We start from the raw sequence: 10,220 nt of genomic DNA, 5'->3' as shown, positions 1-10,220 counted from the left end.
AAAGGGTCCGTAAGCAAGCTTACTCACTGATGGACTCACTGGCTCTGAGCAGCAGTGCTGGGGCAGCATCTCAGAAGGTGCCAGGGACATACGAGGAGGAACTGAATTGTCTGGCTTTGGGGCGAGGGTTGGAGGGGCAGTTGTCTCTAAGACAGAAGTGCTGGCAGAATCCATTGTGTCTTTGTTGAGTCTTCCCCACTCCAGCATTCAGACACAGGCAGCCACCATATTTGAGTCTCTATCAACCTTGCTAACACCATCTGCCCCACCCTGGTGATTTTCTGAGACCCAGCCCCACCCAAATTGTAGGCCTACCCAAGCTGCTTCCAAGGCCTTTTTAATTCAAATGGCCTGTCTTGACTTATGCTGGGGACCCTCCTAAAGCCTCTCAAAGGTTCACAAACCCCAGGCAATATCTGACTTCAGTGTGCCTTATACCTTTTTCTAAGCAGCTCCAAGCCCAGCACTAGCGGCAGCCATCCTCAGTTCATAGCTAGCCTCTCCCAGGCAACTCCAAGCCCAGGGAAGATGGAAGACATCTGCAGATCACTTTGTGGCTTATGCCAGGTGACCCCAAGCAGGGTACAGGTGGTGATTAAACTTGGCCACGAAACCCTGGGGATGGCACATCTGGTGGCCAGCTTCAAACCAAGCCAGAGCACCACCCGGCTGCCTCCACAGATGACATACCCAAAGAGAAGACTGGATAGGCACCAAAGTCCTGCTAAAGTGAATCTTGTTCTGTAGGGTCAGCCCCTGCACAATAGCTCCTCCACTGTAGTCCGGGCCAATCCTCAAAATTGAACAGCTTGAAGTCCAATCATTCCCATTGAGCTGTAAACAGCAACCAAGGCTTAATACAACAGGAGAGCACACACAACTCATACAAGGGACATACCTGCAGCACCCAGCTCAGGTAACCAAGGAGACTATACCACTGGGCTCCCAGGATACCTACTATATAAGGTCACTCTACTAAGAATGGGAGATATAGCAGCCCTATCTAATACATAGAAACAAACACAGGGAGGTAGCCAAAATGGGGAGACAAAGAAACATGTCCTAAATGAAAGAACAGAACAAAGCTCCAGAAAAAGAACTAAACAAAATGGAGACATGCAATGTACCAGATGCAGAGTTCAAAGCACTGGTTATAAGAACGCTCAGTGAACTTAGGAAAGAGTAGATAAACTCAATGAGAACTTTAACAAAGAGATAGAAGACATAAAAGTGGAGATAGAAAAGAAAAATGAACCAGTGAGAAATGAAGACTACAATAACTGAAATGAATACACTAGAGGGAACCAACAGTAAATTAGATAAAGCAGAGGTTCAAATTAGCTATTTATGGGACAAAGTAGCAGAAAACACCAGATCAGAACAGTAAAAAGAAAAAAAAAAATGAATGAGGATAGTTTAAAGGGCTTTGGGATAACATTAAGTGTACCAATATTCTCATCATTGGGTATTGGAAGGAGAAGATAGAGAGCAAGGAATTGAAAATCTATTTGGAGTAATAATTACAAAAACTTCCCTCACCTGGTGAAAGAAATAGATATACAAGCCTAAGAAGTGTAGAATCCCAAACAAGATGAACTCAAAGAGGCCTAACCAAGATACATCATAATTAAGATGCCAAAGCTTAAAGACAAAGAGAGAATCTCAAAAGCAGCCATAGAAAAATAGTTAGTTACCTACAAGAAAGCACCCATAAGACTGTCAGCTGATTTCTCAACAGAAACTTTGCAGGCCAGAAGGGATTGGCATGAAATATTCAAAGTGATGAAAAGAAAGGATCTACAAGATGACTTTACCCAATAAAGCTATCATTTAGAATCAAAGGATAGATAAAGAGCTTCCTAGATGAGAAAAAGCTAAAGGAGTTCATCACTACCAAACTAGTATTACAAGAAATGTTAAAGGGACATTTTTAAGAAGAAGAAAAAGGTCAAAAATATAAATTAAAAAATGGTATTAACTACATATCTATCAACAATTTTTAAAAATGTAAATGGATTAAATCTTCCAATCAAAAGACATAGGGTAGCTGGATGGATAAGAAAACAAGACCCTTAAATATGCTGCTTACAAGAGACTCACCTCAGATTGAAAAACACACATGGATTGAAAGTAAAGAGATGGAAAAAAGATATTTCATGAAAATGGAAACAAACAAAGCTGGGGTAGCAATACTTATACCAGACAAAATAGATTTTAAAACAAAGGCTATCACAAGAGACACAGAGACAAAGAAAGACCCAGTAATCCCACTTCTAGGTATTTATCCAAAGAAACCCAAAACACTCCTTTGAAGAGACATATGTTTATTGCAGCGTTATTTACAATAGCCAAGATAAGGAGGCAACCTAAATGTACATCAATGGAGGAATGGATAAAGAAAAGCTGATACATATATACAATGAAATATTACTCAGCCATTCAAAAGAATGAAATCTTGCCATATGCAACAACATGGATGGACCTAGAGGTATTGTACAGAGTGGAACAAAGCAGACAGAAAAAGATAAATGCCATATGATTTCACTTATATGTGGAATCTAAGGAACAAAATAAATGAACAAACAAAACAGAAACCATCTCATAGATAAAGAGAACAAACTGATGGGGAGGGGTTCAGGGGATAGGTGAAAAAGATGAAAGGATTAAAAAATACAATTTGATAATTATAAAATTCATGGGAATGTAAATTATAGAATAAAGAATATAGTCAAATATTGCAATACTATGTATGTTGTCAGATGGGTACTAGATTTATCTGGGTGAGCACTTCATAAATTATATAAATTATATAAATGTTTAATTGTTATGCTGTATGCTTGAAAGTAATATAATATTGTATATCAACTGTAATTGAAAAATTATTTGAAAAAACTTAAAAATAAAATAAAAACATCTTATGCTTTGTTCATTCCACTTATTCCTCTGGGAAACTTCCACTCCTCCTCTCAACCCCAGAAACAGTACTCTGTCATCTACCACCACACTGCCATCAACGCCACCTTTCTCCCCTACAACTTCCATTATCATCCTATGTGAGGTGCCTTCCTGGACTCACATGGAACAGCCTCTGCACTGAATTCCCACAACACAGCATATTTATTAGAAATGTTGAACTTAGTTGTTTAAGTATGCTTTTTCCTTCTAAACATAAAATTTCTATCTTAGGGATTTTGCTTGCTTTATCCCCAATTCCTAGCATAGGAATTAATAATAACCAACAAATGGTAGAAAACAATCAGTGCTCATAGACTGAGTAATCAACATTAAATGGTGGTTAAAAACACCATTTAAGAATGCAAAGAGTGTGTAATTTATTTTAGAATTACATTTATGAAAACTTGCATTTGTAAAAAGTGTTGTGCTTAAAGAGGTAAATTTCAATTATATGGAAATATATGGTATAGAATACCTCATTCCTTCTTAGTTCCAGATGAATGAAGACATTATTTTAAGCAATAATGTGCGTTTTAAGTAAACTCCAAGTCCTTGTCCACAACATTAGTTTATAGGTGATTTCTAAATAACCAGAAAAATAGAGGTTCCATAAATATATAAATTTACACATAAATCTTACATTTATGTGTACATAAACATTCCCTCTCTCTCTATTCTCTCTCTCTCTCTCTCTCTCTCTCTGTCTGTCTGTCTTTCTCTTTCTCTTTCTCTCTCTCATCTATATACACACACATACTATATACCGTGTACACCTTTTTGGTGGTCATATCAATGAGCAATCTGGACTTATTAGGATGATACTACAGTAAAGCCAGATAGGCTGAGGGACATGCGTGTCATGGGCTGACTGGTTTTTTGATGTACCACCTGCACATCATGGCTTAAGGCTCAATTTTCTCAGCTATAGAATATAGAACATAACATTGCTTATCAAACAGGATGGTTTTAGAGCAACACAATTAAATCTTTTGGATTAGGATCCCATTAAATTTGAATATGGACAGGATCTATGGTGAAGTTTACCTTTGTACTATTCATAAAAGAAAAGGTTTAGAAAACCATGAACCGTATAAACCACATTGCTGGGTGTAGGGATGTGAAAATATCTAAGCAAATAAACTGTCTTTAAGCCACTTCAAACATTAGAAAATCATTTATTTGCATACAGATGAATGATACGACTGCCTTTGCCTGGAAACATTTTTCACTTTCCCCTTTTTTCTAACTAACTTTTACTTACCCTTCAAGTCATGCCTTAACTGTCACTCCCATGGGAAGCCTCCACTGACCCCCAGACTAAGTGACTCACTCCTATTATATACTCTTAGACTACCCCTGTCCTCCATTATTTTAATTACTTGTTTATTATCTGTCTTTCTTGCCGGACAGCAAATTCCACAAGAACAGTAAAGACGATGTCCTTAGCACTAAGCATGGCCCCTGGCACACTGCCAAAAAATACTTGTTAAATGAGAGCATAAATGAATAATTGATATGCTAATTACAAATCACAGGGTCCTCTAAGAAACTTTTTTCTGAACAAATCGCTAAGTGGATTGAACAGTCACTCCTTTAACTGTTCTCTCCCCCTCTCTATTTCTTTCAACAACTATTTATTTAATGCCTACTTTACGTCACTCTGTATTAAGCGATGGAGTAGACACATTTCTCTGCCCAAAGAAACTCACTACATCCTGTTCATGTGTATACAGAACCCCCATAATGCTTTGCAACATTTATCTATTAACATATTTGTCTCCAACCCTAGGCTTTAAGCTCCTGAAACTCAGAGTCAGGGTCTCATTCACCTTATATCACCAGAACCTGGCACATTGAACAGCACACAGTACTTCATAATTGTATATAGAGTGGTGAATATAATATTTTGAACGATACAATCCTTTGGAAATTAACTTGGCAAAATGAATTGAGTACCTTAAAATACTTATAGCCAGTAATTCCAATGTTGCCTAAGTAAATCATTCAAATTTAAACAAAAACATCTGTATAAAAATATTTATTATTTATAACAGCAAAAACTGGGAACCAGCTAAATGTTTATCTGCAAAGAGAAGGTTAATAGTCCATTGTACACATGTCTGTATGTTGGAATATTGTCCAGGCTTTATAAATGATTCTAAGAAAGAACATAAGAAAATGATTATGAAGTAATATTCAATTTAAGGAAGTATTAAAATTGTATATTAAATACTTTATTTATTTATTTATTTATTTATTTATTTATTTATTTATTTATTTATTTATTTATTTATTTATTTAAATTTAGGCAAGCTAATCATAAGAAACACAATACCTGAAAGAAATATACCAAAATTTCATGTATTGGTGAATGATCAACGGGTATTTTGCTTTAACGTCCTTATGCTTAAGTAATTTCTAAAATTTCTTTAAAAAAACATTTTTTCATCTTGTAATAAAAATAATATTACTAAAGACTTCTATTTCTATCCATTATGGAGTAACAAAAACCAAATTTTCCCTGCTACCTTAAACAACTATCAAACTGGACAAACTACAAATAATAGTTTTAGATATTGGACAATCGGTAGCATAGAAGGATAATCCCTAGAAAAGGCAAACAAATGAAGTCATCCCTATGGATGTCTCAGTGCATTGCTTGGAGAAACTTTCAAGGTCACAACACAAGGAGAAGACATAGCTGGATGTCTCCCTGAGTAGAGGAAGCAGAGTACAAAGTTTAGGAGGCTAGAATTTTCAGAGTAGTGTCTCAGAGAGAAGAGAGCTGTACAGAGGGAAAGAGTTTCCCAGAACTGCAGAGGATTTCCATGAGTCTTCAACTGAGTACTTATCTATGCATTTGTGTAAGGAAACTACTAAGTCTAAGGAAAGAACCACTGGAAAGGAGTAGGCGGAAAAATCACCAAAGCTCATACATAGCCTGGAGTGTTAGTTTTCTAGATGAGAGGAAAAAGAAGAAAGACCCCTTGAACTGAGCATTTGATAGAATCCTCAGAAGTGTATTGCCTCAGTATGGGGGCCAAATGAAACTTGTTCTCAACTCACAATATAGTTACAAACTTTACAGTGAACCTCAAAAGGATTAAACTAGTCCCAAGCAACTTAATCACATTCCAGAACAGAGCATGATAATTTTTAAATGACTACATACTTTTCCAACTTCATCCAATATAAAATTAACAGTGTCTGACATCCAATCAACATTATCAGGTGCAAAGAAGCAGAAAAATATGACCAGGAGAAATACCAACAGAAACAGAACCAAAGTGACACAAATAGTATAATTAATACACAAGAATGTTAAGACAACTATTGTAAATATACTCCATAGTTTAAAAAAATAAGTGAAAGTATGAGAATGATGAGGAAAGAAATGAAAGATATAAGCCCCAGACCAATGTTATATACATAAAAAAAATATATCTAAAATGAAAAATACACTTGATTGAATTAAAAGTTAGACCATTCAGAAGACAGGATCAGTGAACTTAAAGACATAGCAATAGAATCTATTTAAAATAATATCATAGGAAAAAAAGCAGGGGAAAACACCCTAGAACATCTATGAGCTGTGGAATAACATCAAACAACCTGACATATGAATCACTTTGAGTTCCAGAAGGGGGAGATGCAGAAAAATAATACTACTAAAATTTTTTCAAAAGTTTATTACCTTTTTGATCATATAGGAAGCAGTGTCAGTGAAAACTCTTATGACGCCTGTCTGGACCACTATTCAGACCATAAGGGACAAAGAAAGCTTCTCTTTTCTACTAAAAAGAAAAAAGATGTTCAAACCTAAAGAAAAGTAGCAAACATAATACAATTAATACACATCTACCTGTCATCCAGATTCTGCCCATAGTTTCTCCTTCCTTTCTCTCTCTCTCCACATATATATATATATATTTTTTTAAGAGTAAGTTACATACCTCAAGACATATCACTCCTAGATACTTTAGCATGTACCTCTTAAAAACAAAATCCTTCTTGTATATAATCATAATATAATTATCACATGCAAAAAAATAAATTTAGCATGATTACAATGTTATTTAATATACATTTTACATTAATGTTTCTCTAGTTATCCCAATAATGTCCTTTAACCTGGAGTAGTTCCTCAGCCTCTTTTTGTCTTTCATGACTTTGACATATTTTGAACAGTACAGAACAGATATTTCCCAGAATGTCCCTCAATTTGGATTTGTCTGTTTATTTTTTCATAGTTAGATGAAAAAAATAGATTTTCATAGATTTGTCTGTTTTTTTTTTTTTTTTTCATAGTTAGATTTAGGTTAAACATGTTTGGCAAAAGTAGTACATCATATCATCAGGCTTATGATGTAAGCCTGTCCCATTGTTGGTGATTTTGATTATTTGGTTAAAATGATGTTTGCCATATATCTTCAATGGTAAGATATCATCTTCCCTTTGTAATTAGGAAATAATCTGTTGGGTGATACTTTGAGATTGTGTTGATATCTCATTTCCCAGTGTGTCAGGGGTCCACAAAACTACCTCGAATTTTGGTGATTTGCTAGGAGGACTCACAGGATTCTGAATATACAAAGCAAAATCAGTGCATGGGGCAAAATCCTAAGAAAACAGGTACAAGTTTCTAAGGGTCTTCTCCTAGCAACAGGTTGTGACAACATGTGCGAGAAGTTGTCTGTCAGGGAAATTCATCAGTGCATAAGGTTTTCATTGGGGGCTGGTCATGTAGGCATCCTCTGCATAGCACATACTAAAATTCCAGACTCCCAGAAAGAAAGCTGGTATTCAGCATAACCCACATCATTTGTACAAACTGTGTAGGCACAGTGAGCCACTCTTCTACATTCTGTGAATGATGGAAACCCTCCTGAAGTCCCATTTCCCAGGTGCAAGCCAAGTTCCCAGCAGGCCTTTCTAAGGATGATAGTGGTAGGCCTTCTATGTTAACTCTTTTCGGCACATCCAACAATTTTTCATCCAAGCGTTCTGGCATCCACTTGTGATCCTGGTCTAAATTAATTATTGCAATGATGGTTGCAAAATGATGATTTCCTAATTGTCATTCTTTCTGTATTTATTAACTGGTATTCTATAAAGAAGAACTTACCCACCCCTGTCCTCATTAAATCATCCTTTTATTTTATTCTTTTAATTAAATCTACTATAATGATTAATTACTGTAATTCTTTTTTGATGCTTAATTTGTCCCACATTTGGCCAGTGCAAGCCCCTTTAAGGTGGTTTCTCTGTCCTTTTGGCATATCTCAGTGAGTCTGTGAGTACTTCCTTACTTCCCAGCACTGTAAGATGCTTCATGTGAGCATGGAACCTTTCCTCCAACAGATCTAGAATATGATTTTTCTAAGGAGTTTTGGTACCTTGCAGAAGGAAATGGCATTTAGACACCAAAAGTTATGTGCATTCATTGCTGCTGGAGTGCCATTGCTTCTGGGTCTATCCAGTGGGCAGAGTTAGAAAATGCAATTTAAAAAAATCATTATGTCATGATAATTCTAATCCAGTGAAGGGTTATTCCTCTCTTTCCTTCATTTGTATTAGATTGAATAATATAAAATTTCCTTTTGGGGAATTAAAAACTATAGACTATCATTAATTTCATATACTTCAACCTAATATATCCCTTCTCCCACAGAGAGGATCTTGGTTCTCATGAGCATCAACTGTTTTGCAATTCTCTTTGTTCTATAGTCACTGTCAGAATAGTTATTTGGATTAATTCTTCTTCTGAATATTTTTATTATACAATTGATATAATTAAGTATATATTTTTTCTCTTTGCATTCAATTTTTATATTTTCCCTACCCTTATTTAATTTTATTTTTGAATATATAAAATATTAACATGATCAAAAGTCAAAACATTAAAAGTTATCCTCAGAGAAGTCTCAATCTCTTTTCTATTCCTTTCACCCTATTCCCTCTCTCCATTTGTGGTTCACAATTTCATTAGTTTCATATTTACTCTTTTTCTGTTTCTTTGTGAAAAAGCATTTTTATATATTTTTATAATGTATATAAAACTTTATTGATATATAAGTCACAAACAATAAAATTCACCCTTTAAATGTGTACAATTCAGCAGTTTTTAGTGTTAGCATAGAGTTGTGCAACTATTATCATTATCTAACTTGAGAAGGATTCCATTACTTCAAAAGTAAAGCCATATCATTTGTGATCACTTCTCATTTCTCCCTGTCCTCATCCTCTGGAAACCACTGAAATACATCTGTCTTTCATATAAATAGAATTATACAATGTGTGGTATTCTTTCACATGCTTTCTTTACTTAACATGATGTTTTTAAGGCTCATCTCTATTATAGCATATATCAATACTCCATTTTTTATTGCCAAGTAATATTCTACTGCATGGATACATCACATTGTGTTTATCTATTCATCAGTTGATGAATATTTCAGATGCTTTAACTTTTTTGGCTATTATAAGTAATGCTGAGGAACATTCATGTACAAGTTTCTGTGCCAGAATTCTCTGGATGTATAGATAAGAGTGGAATTGTTGTGTTTAACATTTTGAGGGAAAGGTTTTCCAAAGTGGCTGCACCATTTTATATTACCACCAGCAAAGAATAAGGGCTCCTGTTTTTCCACATTCTCATGAACATTTGTTACTGTCCATCATTTCTTTTAGCCATTCTAGTGGGTGCAAAGTAGTATATCATTGTGGTTTTGGTTTTCGTTTCCCTAACAACTAACGATATTGAGCATCTTTTCATGGGATTATTAATATTTGTATATATTTTTTTGGAGAAATGTCTATTCAAATCCTTTGCCCGTCTTTAAATTTGGGTTATTTGTCTTTCTATTGTTGCTATTGGTTATTTATTTTGGATAAAGTTTCTTATCATATATATGATATACAATATTTCCTCCCTTTTAGTCTATGGGCATTTTTTCATTTTCTTTATGCTATCCTTTGAAGTGCAAAATTTTTTATTTTGATGAAGTCCAATTTATCTTTTTTTTTTTCCCCCCTTTCTTCATTTGTGTGTTCGGTATTAAAACCAAAGGTCATGCAGATTTGCTCCTATGTATTCTTATAAGAGTTTTATAGTTCTAGCTCTCACATTTAAGTCTATAGTCCATTTTAAATTAATTTTTGTATATGCTGTGAAGCAGTGATCTAACTTCATTCTTTTGCATGTGAATGTCTATTTGTTCCAGTAACATTTGTTGAAAAGACTATTCTTTCCCTATGGAATGTTA

Source organism: Pteropus vampyrus, unplaced genomic scaffold (assembly GCF_000151845.1).
Source record: "Pteropus vampyrus isolate Shadow unplaced genomic scaffold, Pvam_2.0 Scaffold55, whole genome shotgun sequence".
NCBI lineage: Eukaryota > Metazoa > Chordata > Mammalia > Chiroptera > Pteropodidae > Pteropus > Pteropus vampyrus.
This window is presented reverse-complemented; position numbering follows the sequence as displayed.